The sequence below is a fragment of the Salvia hispanica genome, unplaced genomic scaffold, assembly GCF_029641045.1.
Source record: "Salvia hispanica isolate PSC_SH4W2 unplaced genomic scaffold, Shi_PSC_v1 Unplaced_Contig_0004, whole genome shotgun sequence".
NCBI classification, from domain to species: Eukaryota; Viridiplantae; Streptophyta; class Magnoliopsida; order Lamiales; family Lamiaceae; genus Salvia; species Salvia hispanica.
Genome location: NW_028292643.1, coordinates 113,464 through 127,324, shown reverse-complemented (window position 1 = coordinate 127,324; position 13,861 = coordinate 113,464). Strand labels below are relative to the sequence as shown.

At 43.2% G+C, this 13,861-nt stretch overlaps 1 pseudogene; it reads right to left on the bottom strand.

Moving 5' to 3' along the window:
* Nucleotides 1-8,543: 8,543 nt before the first annotated feature.
* Nucleotides 8,544-13,366, bottom strand: LOC148922886 (uncharacterized; annotated as a pseudogene).
* Nucleotides 13,367-13,861: the final 495 nt, after the last annotated feature.

Below are 13,861 nucleotides of genomic sequence, written 5' to 3'. Positions count from 1 at the left end.
CCTTTTGAAGGGAATTCGAGAGATTATGTTGCTTATAAACATTAGCCCCCCTGGTAGAGACAAACGTACCTTTCTACAGATGGTCTATGATCCCGGCAATCTCATTTGGCCTTAAATTGAAGAAAATCCAGCGGCTATATGCCTTATTCTCCTTGTTTTCGCCAGATTGCATGCTGTAACTCATGCGCGTGAAAGCCAAGAACAAAAGGGCATTCCTGGCATCGGTCAATATATATGTGGAAATGATATCTCCTCTATAGAGGACAAGAAATTTTGGGGCAATCAGGCAAATAGCGCACGAGAAAATGAAGTACTTTCAAGGATTGCCATAGAAAGGACGGAAGTTCACTAAAACGGTCATAATTTTGTCATTCAGAGTCCGTGTCGGACCCATAAGTACTCAAACTGCTCGTGGCGAGCGCGCGAATCCAAAAAATACTCCCGCTTGAGCCAGGAGGCCCGGAGTACCCTCAAATTCAGCCTTAAGCAGGACTTTTTGGCCTTGAAAATCATAGAACATCATCGTCGCTGTTTTTCAGACAAGTTTCTGAACCCATTGGCACTTCCTTTTGAAGGGAATTCGAGAGATTATGTTGCTTATAGACATTAGCCCCCCTGGTAGGGACAAACGCACCTTTCTGCAGATGCTCTATGATCCGGGCAACTTCATTTGGCCGTAAATTGAAGAAAATCCAGCGGCTATATGCCTTATTCTCCTTGTTTTCGCCGGATGGCATGTTGTAACTCATGTGCGTGAAAGCCAAGAACAAAAGGGCATTCCTGGCATCGGTCAATATATATGTGGAAACGATATCTCCTCTATAGAAGACAAGAAATTTTGGGGAAATCAGGCAAAAAGCGCACGAGAAAATGAAGTACTTTCAAGGATTGCCATAGAAAGGACAGATGTTCACTAAACGGTCATAATTTTGTCATTTGGAGTCCGTGTCGGAACCATAAGTACTCAAACTACTCGCGGCGAGTGCGTGAATCCAAAAAATATTCCCCGCTTGAGCCAAGAGGCCAGGAGTACCCTCAAATTCAGCCTTAAGCAGGACTTTTTGGCACTGAAAGTCAAAGAACATCATTCGTCGCTATTTTTCAGACAAGTTTCTGAACCAGTTGGCACTTCCTTTTGAAAGAAATTCGAGAATTATGTTGCTTATAGACATTAGTCCCCCTGGTAGGGACAAACGTACCTTTCTGCAGATGCTCTATGATCCGAGCAATCTCATTTGGCCGTAAATTGAAGAAAATCCAGCGGCTATATGCCTTATTCTCCTTGTTTTCGCCGGATGGCATGCTGTAACTCATGCGCATGAAAGCCAAGAACAAAAGGGCATTCCTCGCATTGGTCATTATATATGTGGAAATGATATCTCCTCTATAGAGGACAAGAAATTTTGGGGCAATCAGGCAAAAAGCGCACGAGAAAATGAAGTACTTTCAAGGACTGCCATAGAATGGACAGATGTTCACTAAAACGGTCATAATTTTTTCATTCGGAGTCCGTGTCGGACCATTAAGTATTGAAACTGCTCGCGGCGAGCGCGCGAATCCAAAAAGTACTCCATGCTTCCGCCAGGAGGCCCGGACTACCCTCAAATTCAGCCTTAAGCACGACTTTTTGGCATTGAAAGTCATAGAACATCATCGTCACTGTTTTTCAGACAAGTTTCTGAACCCATTGGCACTTCCTTTTGAAGGCAATTCGAGAGATTATGTTGCTTATAGACATTAGCCCCCCTGGTAGGGACAAACGCACCTTTCTGCAGATGCTCTATGATCCGGGCAATTTCATTTGGCCGTAAATTGAAGAAAATCCAGCGGCTATATGCCTTATTCTCCTTGTTTTCGCCGAATGGCATCTTGTAACTCATGCGCGAGGAAGCCAAGAACAAAAGGGCATTCCTGGCATCGGTCAATATATATGTGGAAACGATATCTCCTCTATAGAAGACAAGAAATTTGGGGGAAATCAGGCAAAAAGCGCACGAGAAAATGAAGTACTTTCAAGGATTGCCATAGAAAGGACAGATGTTCACTAAACGGTCATAATTTTGTCATTCGGAGTCCGTGTCGGACCCATAAGTACTCAAACTGCTCGCGGCGAGCGCGTGACTCCAAAAAATACTCCCACTTGAGGCAAGAGGCCCGGAGTACCCTCAAATTTAGCCTTAAGCAGGACTTTTTGGCCTTGAAAGTCATAGAACATCATTCGTCGCTATTTTTCAGACAAGTTTCTGAACCCATTGGCACTTCCTTTTGAAGGCAATTCGAGAGATTATGTTGCTTATAGACATTAGTCCCCCTGGTAGGGACAAACGTACCTTTCTGCAAATGCTCTATGATCCGGGCAATTTCATTTGGCCGTAAATTGAAGAAAATCCAGCGGCTATATGCCTTATTCTCCTTGTTTTCGCTGGATGGCATGTTGTAACTCATGCGCGTGAAAGCCAAGAACAAAAGGGCATTCCTCGCATTGGTCATTATATATGTGGAAACGATATCTTCTCTATAGAGGACAAGAAATTTTGGGGCAATCAGGCAAAAAGCGCACGAGAAAATGAAGTACTTTCAAGGACTGCCATAGAATGGACAGATGTTCACTAAAACGATCATAATTTTTTCATTCGGAGTCCGTGTCGGACCCATAAGTACTGAAACTGCTCGCGGCGAGCGCGTGACTCCAAAAAGTACTCCACGCTTCCGCCAGGAGGCCCGGAGTACCCTCAGATTCAGCCTTAAGCAGGACTTTTTGGCCCTGAAAGTCAAAGAACATCATTCGTCGCTGTTTTTCAGACAAGTTTCTGAACCCATTGGCACTTCCTTTTGAAGGGAATTCGAGAGATTATGTTGTTTATAGACATTAGCCCCCCTGGTAGGGACAAACGTACCTTCCGCAGATGCTCTATGATCTGGGCAATCTCATTTGGCCGTAAATTGAAGAAAATCCAGCGGCTATATGCCTTATTCTCCTTGTTTTCACCGGATTGCATGCTGTAACTCATGCTCGTGAAAGCCAAGAACAAAAGGGCATTCCTGGCATCGGTCAATATATATGTGGAAATGATATCTCCTCTATAGAGGACAAGCAATTTTGAGGCAATCAGGCAAATAGCGCACGAGAAAATGAAGTACTTTCAAGGATTGCCATAGAAAGGACGGAAGTTCACTAAAACGGTCATAATTATGTCACTCAGACTCCGTGTCGGACCCTAAGTACTCAAACTGCTCGCGGCGAGCGCGTGAATCCAAAAAATACTCCCGCTTGAGCCAGGAGGCCCGGAGTACCCTCAAATTCAGCCTTAAGCAGGACTTTTTGGCATTGAAAGTCATAGAACATCATTCGTCGCTGTTTTTCAGACAAGTTTCTAAACCCATTGGCACTTCCTTTTGAAGGGAATTCGAGAGATTATGTTGCTTATAGACATTAGCCCCCCTGGTAGGGACAAACGCACCTTTCTGCATATGCTCTATGATCCGGGCAATTTCATTTGGCCGTAAATTGAAGAAAATCCAGCGGCTATATGCGTTATTCTCCTTGTTTTCACCGGATGGCATGTTGTAACTCATGCACGTAAAAGCCAAGAACAAAAGGGCATTCCTGGCATCGGTCAATATATATGTGGAAACGATATCTCCTCTATAGAAGACAAGAAATTTTGGGGAATTCAGGCAAAAAGCGCACGAGAAAATGAAGTACTTTCAAGGATTGCCATAGAAAGGACAGATGTTCACTAAACGGTCATAATTTTGTCATTCGGAGTCCGTGTCGGACCCACAAGTACTCAAACTGCTCGCGGCGAGTGCGTGAATCCAAAAAATATTCCCCGCTTGAGCCAAGAGGACAGGAGTACCCTCAAATTCAGCCTTAAGCAGGACTTTTTGGCACTGAAAGTCAAAGAACATCATTCGTCGCTATTTTTCAGACAAGTTTCTGAACCCATTGGCACTTCCTTTTGAAGGAAATTCGAGAGATTATGTTGCTTATAGACATTAGTCCCCCTTGTAGGGACAAACGTACCTTTCTACAGATGCTCTATGATCCGAGCAATCTCATTTGGCCGTAAATTGAAGAAAATCCAGCGGCTATATGCCTTATTCTCCTTGTTTTCACCGGATGGCATGCTGTAACTCGTGCGCATGAAAGCCAAGAACAAAAGAGCATTCCTTGCATTGGTCATTATATATTTGGAAACGATATCTCCTCTATAGAGGACAAGAAATTTTGGGGCAATCAGGCAAAAAGGGCACGAGAAAATGAAGTACTTTCAAGGACTGCCAAAGAATGGACAGATGTTCACTAAAACGGTCATAATTTTTTCATTCGGAGTCCGTGTCAGACCCATAAGTACTGAAACTGCTCGCGGTGAGCGCGCGACTCCAAAAAGTACTCCACGCTTCCGCCAGGAGGCCCGGAGTACACTCAAATTCAGCCTTAAGCAGGACTTTTTGGCCCTGAAAGTCAAAGAACATCATTCGTCGCTGTTTTTCAGACAAGTTTCTGAACCCATTGGCACTTCCTTTTGAAGGGAATTCGAGAGATTATGTTGTTTATAGACATTAGCCCCCCTGGTAGGGACAAACGTACCTTTCTGCAGATGCTCTATGATTCCGGCAATCTCATTTGGCCGTAAATTGAACAAAATCCAGCGGCTATATGCCTTATTCTCCTTGTTTTCGCCGGATTGCATGCTGTAACTCATGCGTGTGAAAGCCAAGAACAAAAGGGCATTCTTGGCATCGGTCAATATATATGTGGAAATGATATCTCCTCTATAGAGGACAAGCAATTTTGGGGCAATCAGGCAAATAGCGCACGAGAAAATGAAGTACTTTCAAGGATTGCCATAGAAAGGACGGAAGTTCACTAAAACGGTCATAATTTTGTAATTCAGAGTCCGTGTCGGACCCATAAGTACTCAAACTGCTCGCGGCGAGCGCGCGAATCCAAAAAATACTCCCGCTTGAGCCAGGAGGCCCGGAGTACCATCAAATTCAGCCTTAAGCAGGACTTTTTGGCCTAGAAAGTCATAGAACATCATTCGTCGCTGTTTTTCAGACAAGTTTCTGAACCCATTGGCACTTCCTTTCGAAGGGATTCGAGAGATTATGTTGCTTATGGACATTACCCCCCCTGGTAGGGACAAACGCACCTTTCTGCAGATGCTCTATGATCCGGGCAATTTCATTTGGCCGTAAATTGAAGAAAATCCAGCGGCTATATGCCTTATTCTCCTTGTTTTCGCCGGATGGCATGTTGTAACTCATGCGCGTGAAAGCCAAGAACAAAAGGGCATTCCTGGCATCGGTCAATATATATGTGGAAACGATATCTCCTCTATAGAAGACAAGAAATTTGGGGGAAATCAGGCAAAAAGCGCACGAGAAAATGAAGTACTTTCAAGGATTGCCATAGAAAGGACAGATGTTCACTAAACGGTCATAATTTTGTCATTCAGAGTCCGTGTCGGACCCATAAGTACTCAAACTGCTCACGGCGAGTGCGTGAATCCAAAAAAGATTCCCCGCTTGAGGCAAGAGGCCAGGAGTACCCTCAAATTCAGCCTTAAGCAGGACTTTTTGGCACTGAAAGTCAAAGAACATCATTCGTCGCTATTTTTCAGACAAGTTTATGAACCCATTGGCACTTCCTTTTGAAGGCAATTCGAGAGATTATGTTGCTTATAGACATTAGTCCCCCTGATAGGGACAAACGTACCTTTCTGCAGATGCTCTATGATCCGGGCAATCTCATTTGGCTGTTAATTGAAGAAAATCCAGCGGCTATATGCCTTATTCTCCTTGTTTTCGCCGGATGGTATGCTGTAACTCATGCGCATGAAAGCCAAGAACAAAAGGGCATTCCTCGCATTGGTCATTATATATGTGGAAATGATATCTCCTCTACAGAGGACAAGAAATTTTGGGGCAATCAGGCAAAAAGCGCATGAGAAAATGAAGTACTTTCAAGGACTGCCATAGAATGGACAGATGTACACTAAAACGGTCATAATTTTTTCATTCGGAGTCCGTGTCGGACCCATAAGTACTGAAACTGCTCGCGGCGAGCGCGTGACTCCAAAAAGTACTCCACGCTTCCGCCAGGAGGCCCAGAGTACCCTCAAATTCAGCCTTAAGCAGGACTTTTTGGCCCTGAAAGTAAAAGAACATCATTCATCGCTGTTTTTCAGACAAGTTTCTGAACCCATTGGCACTTCCTTTTGAAGGGAATTCGAGAGATTATGTTGCTTATAGAGATTAGCCCTCCTGGTAGGGACAAACGTACCTTTCTGCAGATGCTCTGTGATGCCGGCAATCTCATTTGGCCGTAAATTGAAGAAAATCCAGCGGCTATATGCCTTATTCTCCTTGTTTTCGCCGGATTGCATGTTGTAACTCATGCGCGTGAAAGCCAAGAACAAAAGGGCATTCCTGGCATCGGTAAATATATATGTGGAAATGGTATCTCCTCTATAGAGGACAAGAAATTTTGGGGCAATCAGGCAAATAGCGCACGAGAAAATGAAGAACTTTCAAGGATTGCCATAGAAAGGACGGAAGTTCACTAAAACGGTCATAATTTTGTCATTCAGAGTCCATGTCGGACCCATAAGTACTCAAACTGCTCGCGGCGAGCGCGTGAATCAAAAAAATACTCCCGCTTGAGCCAGGAGGCCCGGAGTACCCTCAAATTCAGCCTTAAGCAGGACTTTTTGGCCTTGAAAGTCATAGAACATCATTCGTCGCTGTTTTTCAGACAAGTTTTTGAACCCATTGGCACTTCCTTTTGAAGGGAATTCGAGAGATTATGTTGCTTATAGACATTAGCCCCCCTGGTAGGGACAAATGCACCTTTCTGCAGATGCTCTATGATCCGGGCAATCTCGTTTGGCCGTAAATTGAAGAAAATCCAGCGGCTATATGCCTTATTCTCCTTGTTTTCGCCGGATGGCATGCTGTAACTCATGCGCGTGAAAGCCAAGAACAAAAGGGCATTCCTGGCATCGGTCAATATATATGTGGAAACGATATCTCCTCTACAGAGGATAATAAATTTTGGGGCAATCAGGCAAAAAGCGCACGAGAAAATGAAGTACTTTCAAGGACTGCCATAGAAAGGACAGATGTTCACTAAACGGTCATAATTTTGTCATTCGTAGTCCGTGTCGGACCCATAAGTACTCAAACTGCTTGCGACGAGTGCGTGAATCCAAAAAAATTACCCGCTTGAGCCAAGATGATCGAGGCGGGGTGTCCCGATCTTTCAATGAGATGATAACTATCGATTTGGTGGAGACGACTTTGACGATCCGACTACAAACGTGCACGACGTTGCGCCTTAGCAACCGCTAAACCAATCTCCTGAGGTTACTGAAGATGCTGGAAGCACGGTCAGCCTGACCACGAAGGTCTATTCCTGCAAGCAATCGAAGAACGAGCAAGAATATGATAAAGCAATCTGAATATCGCAAATATATATGAAGTATTGATAAGGGTGGGGATCCAGAAGCAGCTTAGTCTGGTCGTTGGACACAAACGAAGTACACGAAGTTGCAATGGCTAACTTTTAATTAAACAAACCCCAAGGAAAAGCTACTAGATGGATCTACATATATAGGAGCAAGGGTGATAGAGGCAAAGGTGTCCCGTCTTTCGATGAGATGGTGGATTTCGCTTTGGTGGAAGTCGACTTTGACGATCCGACTACGAACGTGCGAGGACGTCGCGCCTTAGCAATCGCTAAACCAACTCCGAGAGGTTATTGACCACGCCGGAGCACGATCAACCTGACCACGAGGGTCTGTTTCCTGCGAGCAAACGAAGAACAAGCAAGAAACTAAGATTGCAATCTGGATATTGCGAATATAAGATGAAAGCTTTATTGATCAAGGTGGGGTTCTGTGACGCCTTTGTCTGGTCGTTGAACACAAACGAAGTACGCGAAGTTGCAGCTATGGCGAACTTTTAATCTAAACAAAACCCTCAGTCTAAACGATGCCCTAAGGGCTGTATATATGGAGGAAGAGGGGGGAATTTCGTGGCCCTTGGTGGAGGGGTCCGAAATCAACCCTATCTCTTGTTTCCCCACACATACGGACTCTAAAAATAGCCTATACTTATGTATTTCGAAATTACATGGGCCTGGCCCAATAATAAGGTGACGCAGCACCTAAAATAGCCTCGGGACGAAATTTATGAAGTGGCATCTTGTATATTTCCTCCAAGGCTTCATGCACTCGTTATGGTGGCTTCAAAGACCTGAAATCATCACTTGTAACTCTGTTCTTGTTCCCCTTGCGCATGCCATCATCTCCATGCTTGTTCTTGCTCCAATGTTCATCCTTCTCCAAGCTAGGCCCTTCATTTGTAAGCAAAACAAATGTATCCAATTTAGGCAGCATCATATTCTCATGAACATTAGAATCATTACCAAGAAACGAAAGTACCTGGTAATTTAGTTGGCGTGCACGAGCTCTAGTAATTGGTCCAGTATGTCTAGCAGCAGGGGTTGTGGGTGTAACAATGGTATTGATGTCCTAATCATCCTCCCCTTCTTGAAATGAAGTCGTCCTCGACGAAAGTTCATCTTCCTCACCCAAATAAGGCTTCAAATCTGCAATGTTAAAAGTGGGACTAACCCCAAAATCTGCAGGCAGCTCAAGTTTATATGCATTATCATTTATTTTCTCTAACACCTTAAAGGGACCATCAGCCCGTGGCATGAGCTTTGATTTGCGCAAATCAGGAAATCTATCCTTACGCAAATGTAACCAAACAAGATCTCCAGGTGCAAACACAACATGTTTTCTACCCTTATCTCCAGCAAGTTTATATTTGGCATTCATACGCTCAATGTTTTCCTTAGTTAACTCATGCATTTTTAAAATCAATTCAGCACGTTGTTTAGCATCGAAATTAACCTTCTCTGAAGATGGAAGAGGCAACAAATCAATAGGTGCACGAGGTAGGAAACCATACACAACTTCAAAAGGGCACATCTTAGTAGTAGAATGCAATGAACGATTATAAGAAAATTCAATATGAGGCAAGCATTCCTCCCACATTTTCTTATTACTCTTCAAAACAGCCCTAAGCATAGTAGACAATGTTCTATTGACTACTTCAGTTTGGCCATCAGTTTGGGGGTGACAAGTAGTACTAAAAAGCAGTTTAGTTCCCAACTTAGCCCATAAACATCTCCAAAAGTGGCTAAGAAATTTAGTATCACGATCTGAAACAATAGTATTTGGCACACCGTGCAAGCGAATAATTTCACGAAAAAACAAATCAGCAATATTAACAGCATCATCGCTTTTATGACATGGTATAAAGTGTGCCATTTTCGAGAATCTATCCACGACAACAAATATGCTATCCCTCCCCTTCTTTGTTCGAGGTAAACCTAAAACAAAGTCCATAGATATATCCTCCCAAGGAACACTAGGTACAGGCAAAGGCATATATAAACCATGAGGATTGAGTCGTGACTTAGCCTTTTGACATGTAGTGCAGCGAGCAATAAAACGCTCAACATCCCGTCTCATCTTTGGCCAAAAGAAATGTGTAGCAAGTACGTCCTCCGTCTTCTTCACGCCAAAGTGTCCCATTAATCCTCCTCCATGCGCCTCCTGCAACAACAAAAGACGAACGGAGCTAGCTGGAATGCATAGCTTGTTAGCACGAAACACAAATCCATCGTTAACGACAAACTTGTTCCACATTCTTCCTTCTTTACAATTTTGCATTACATCTTTAAAATCAGCATCATGCACATATTGATCTTTGATGGTCTCCAAACCAAATATTTTGAAGTCAAGTTGTGAAAGCATAGTATAGCGACGAGACAATGCATCAGCAATAACATTTTCTTTTCCCTTCTTGTGTTTAATGACATAAGGGAAAGTCTCAATGAATTCAACCCATTTAGCATGTCTACGATTCAGTTTAGCTTGACTTTTAATATGTTTCAAAGATTCATGATCAGAATGTATAACAAATTCTTTGGGCCATAAATAATGTTGCCATGTTTCTAAAGTCCGAACAAGAGCATATAATTCTTTATCATAAGTAGAATAATTCAGACTAGGCCCACTCAATTTTTCAGAAAAGTAAGCAACAGGTTTGCCATCTTGTAATAACACACCTCCTAATCCAATTCCACTAGCATCACATTCAAGCTCAAAAGTCTTATTAAAATCAAGAAGTTGGAGTAAAGGAGCATGTGTCAACTTATCTTTCAATACCGTGAAGGCTTCTTCCTGTGCGGTACCCCAAAGAAAAGGCACATCCTTCTTTGTAAGCTCGTTGAGAGGTGCAGCAATGGTGCTGAAATCTCTCACAAAACGCCTATAGAATCCAGCGAGGCCAAGAAAACTCCTCACCTGTGTGACCGTTTTGGGCTGCGGCCAACTCTCAATAGCTTCAATCTTGGCTTTGTCAACTTCAATTCCCTGTGGAGTAACAACATAGCCAAGAAAAGATACTCGGTCGGTGCAAAAGGTGCACTTCCCAAGGTTACCAAACAAACGTGCATCACGTAGAGCAATAAAAACAGCACGTAAATGTTCCAAATGTTCTTCCAAAGATCTGCTATAAATCAGTATATCATCAAAATAGACTACCACAAATCGTCCAATGAAAGCACGTAAAACTTCGTTCATTAATCTCATGAAAGTACTAGGTGCATTAGTTAACCCAAAAGGCATGACTAACCACTCATATAATCCAAACTTAGTTTTAAATGCTGTTTTCCATTCATCTCCCAATTTCATACGAATTTGATGGTAGCCACTACGCAAATCAACTTTGAGAATATTGTAGAGCCACTCAATTCATCAAGCATATCATCTAGCCTAGGAATAGGATGACGATAACGAATAGTAATATTATTAATGCCTCTACAATCAACACACATACGTGATGTACCATCCTTGTTCGGCACTAGAATAATAGGAACAGCACAAGGACTAAGGGATTCGCGTATATAACCTTTGTCGAGAAGCTCTTGTACTTGACGCATAATCTCCTTCGTCTCCTCTGGATTGGTACGGTATGGTGCACGGTTTGGCAGTGAAGCACCGGGAATTAAGTCAATCTGATGCTCAATCCCTCGAATAGGCGGTAATCCCGGTGGCACGTCTTGTGGAAAAACGTCAGCGAACTCCTGCAAAATGTTAGTGACAGCAGGAGGCAAAGAGGAAGGCACGTCCTCGAATGAAAATAATGCCTCTTTGCACACAAAAGCATAGCAAACAGATTTGCTGAAATCTAGCTCATCAATATCAGATTTGGTGGCAAATAAACATGCACTTTTCAATTTAATTTCAGAAGCAACACTAGATGGCTTATTATTAGGCTTCATTTGTTGCTCAAATTCTTTTGCCACAATCTGATTTTCACTCTTATTCTTCTCCTGTTGTGCTTTATTAGCTCTATTAATATCATCTTTCAAAATGGAATCAGGAGTCATAGGAAGCAAAGTAATATTTTTATCCTTATGGACAAGAGTATAGTGATTGTTTCTACCATGGTGTACAGAATTTTTATCAAATTGCCATGGTCTACCAAGTAATAAGGAACATGCTTGCATAGGTACCACATCACAATCAACATAATCAGCATATGTAGAGATACTAAAATGCACACGAACAGTACGTGTTACCTTAACCTTGCCGCTGTTGTTGAACCATTGGATGTAGTAAGGATGTGGATGTGGTCTTGTGGTGAGAGAAAGCTTCTCCACCATCTCCATGCTAGCCAAGTTGTTGCAGCTCCCTCCGTCTATGATGACGCGCACAGAACGTTCTTTCACAACTCCCTTGGTATGGAACAAATTGTGCCTCTGATTTTGCTCAGCCCGTGTGACCTGCACACTCAAAACACGTTGAGCAACTAAACATTCATACCTGTCAGCGTCTTTAGGAGCCATGTATTGCGTCTCATGATCAGAATCATCTCCACCATGTTCTTCACGTGTAATAAGAGCCAAAGTCTCCTCATCATAGTCACTAGCGGACTCATATCCACCATCCGCGGTAGCAATCATCACACGCGGAGATTTGCATTCTCTCGCATAATGACCTCCTCCCTTACAACGACGACAAATAATATCACTTGTGTGCCCTGTTGATGCCATGGAAGAAGAAGAACTCTGTGCAGGCCCAGCAGGTGCGCTCTTGGCAGATAATGGTGGTTGTGCCTGTTTTCTTGTATCACGACTAGAGGAGGCACCTGATTGAGGTGCTGGTGCAGTTGAAGTAGAAGATGCACGCGGTGTCCATGATGAAGGTCGGCCTGCAGAAAAGTTAGTTCGCGCCAATGCTTGTCGATCCTGCACTTCACGTTCAGCTTTACAAGCAAGATGGAATAAACGAGTGATATTAGTATACTCCTTATAGTCTAGAATGGTCTGAATCTCTCTATTTAATCCACCCAGAAAAGGTGCAAGCATAGCTTCATTCTCCTCAACAATACCACATCTAATCATGCCAGTTTGTAATTCCTGATAGTATTCTTCTACAGAATTTTTTCCTTGTCTTAAGCGCTGTAATTTTTGAAGCAATTCACGTTGATAATATGGTGGAACCCAACGAGTATGCATAGCAGTTTTCAAAGCAGCCCAAGTAGTTGGAATAGGATATAATCTACAATGTTCGGACCACCATACACATGCAAAACTAGTGAAAGCACAAACAGCAGCAGCAACCCGTCTCTCCTTGGGATATTGTAAACATGTAAAGCGTTGTTCAGTTTCTAACTCCCAAGTAAGATATATATCAGGAACATATCTACCCTCAAATGGTGGAATATTCAATTCCAGATTAGGAATATGGACATCATCTCGTACCTGAGGTGGAGGTGCAGGCCTACCATTACGAATATATACCTGAGGTCGACCTGCTGGTGGTGGTGTAGGTGGCTGCATGTAGTGCTGATTTTGATCAACCTCATCCTCATAATCGCCTGCATACTCATCATCCTCCTGGGTACCAGCAGCAGCAATAGCAGGAGCCAAAGAAGCATCAACAACATGAACAACAGCACCAGAAGTTTGGCCATCCTCAATAGGAACACGCTTCGCTCGTCCATACTGATTCGGAAGGATGCGTTGTTGTTGTTGTTGGAGAGGTGCATTAGGTGCAGCGGGTGGTGGTGGTGGAAGACGCGCGAGCAATTCATTAAACTTGTTATCGAGCTTTGTTTCGAACGTCTTCTCCATGCCATCTATCTTCTCCATGGCCTCTTCAAATCTGTTTAGCACATCTTGCACCTGTCCACTCATCATTTGCTGAAATTTATCATGTAGTTGTTTGTTCGTCAGGTTCTCCCAATCAGTCTCATCGGCTTGTGATCCTACCATGGTTAGCAGCAAATAGGAACACACAAGAATATGATCCTACAAACTACTAAGAAGTGGTGGTGGGTGTCACAAATCCGTCAAGCAAATCTCAAATTCTTACCAGTTCTTACCCAGCAGCAGGCGGTGATCGGCAACCGTTGTCGTCAAAAACTCTCAAAGCTTGGATAGAGCGATTACCAGGGAGAGTCAAACGCACGACGTAGATGTATGTGGAGCTGGGAAGGCTTATAATATGGTAGCAAAAAGGGTCAACAATAATCAATTCAGAGATGCAAAGTTGAATAAACGCTCAACGACGGTACCGTGCTGGTCCTAGGCTAGACTGTGCTAGAGACGCGAGCCTAGAACACCAACAAAATCATGGCGCGGCACGTAAACAAGGGAAAAACACACTCTGGATTTTATTTTTGCTCTTTTTTGTTGCGCTGCTTCTTTTTGCGCTGTTTTTTTTTGCGAAAAATCACTATAATGGCGAGTGTCTCAAAACTCTTCCCA